General features: G+C 41.1%; 1 protein-coding gene across 3 annotated transcripts in view; it reads left to right on the top strand.

The window, feature by feature from the left end:
- Positions 1–190: 190 nt before the first annotated feature.
- LOC119587193 (WD repeat-containing and planar cell polarity effector protein fritz homolog) overlaps positions 191–929 on the top strand; it is a 30,592-nt gene continuing 29,853 nt past the window's right edge. For 2 of the 3 annotated variants that reach the window (XM_037935959.1, XM_037935957.1), the window contains exon 1: positions 191–336. The gene's annotated coding sequence lies outside the window, so the exon portion shown is untranslated. Of the gene's footprint in view, positions 365–929 lie in introns of all 3 variants that reach the window. The other variant, XM_037935958.1, reaches the window with a different exon arrangement.

Genomic DNA, 929 nt, shown 5'->3' with positions numbered 1-929 from the left:
TAGCCATCTTTATTTTCCAATGAGGTAATGTCTTTTCACACCACACTTTAATCCAACTCATCACACGGTAGATTTGCACATTTCCTTGAAAATAAGAAGACAGTGAGTGAAGTTCAAGTCGAGCATAGTGTGCGGAAAAGAAATTGCGTGTGCGACGAGCAGGAGCGAATCCGCGCATTGATGGGTCCGCCTTACGCGAACGCCTCGGAGCCAAGGCTGTGTTGACACTGGAGTAGGTGAAGGTGCTCTACGGGAAACCTGTTTCATCAAGTGGTCCCCGGGAGAAGAGGAACAAGACAGTTGTCATAAATCCCAGTCATCAGAACAAGACGCAAGGTAAAAGTACGAGCTGCTACGATATGGAGTGAGTTCAGGTGTAGTTTGCAACAAGTAGAGGCTTCTAAGTCACTATCGAGTGTCACGGAGTTGAATGACTTTTCTGTCTTCTTGGCACTCGGACTGGGTGAACATATATTGCTCAAAATGTTTCTTGCAGAGTTATATAATTTAACTGTTTGTGTTAAAAACGTACAGAAATAAGTTGCAATGCACGCTGATTTCATAGCAGGTATTATTTTTTTGAGTATGAGTATCAAGGATTTTTGTTTTTGATTTTGGCATCTAATTGCATTTACAATGTTGTCATTGTATTGGGGTAGGAGAGCTTGAAGTGTGAGTAGACTTCCCTTGTGTATTTTCAACATAGTAGTGCTTAGACTGGTTTCTTATTTAATAATGATAGAACCATCCCAGAGGTCAAGACAGGGTGCAGTCAGGGAAGACAACAAAGACTTATGCCCAGTTTTGGAAATGTACACATGTAAGGGAGAATTACTCTACAAACATCAGCTCCTAGAAAATAATGTGTTCGTGCTGTCTTGACCAGGAGTATAGAGTTGACCGAAATCTTAATTTGTTACATAGATCAT

The sequence above is a fragment of the Penaeus monodon genome, chromosome 22, assembly GCF_015228065.2.
Source record: "Penaeus monodon isolate SGIC_2016 chromosome 22, NSTDA_Pmon_1, whole genome shotgun sequence".
Taxonomy (NCBI): domain Eukaryota; kingdom Metazoa; phylum Arthropoda; class Malacostraca; order Decapoda; family Penaeidae; genus Penaeus; species Penaeus monodon.
This window is presented reverse-complemented; position numbering and strand designations above follow the sequence as displayed.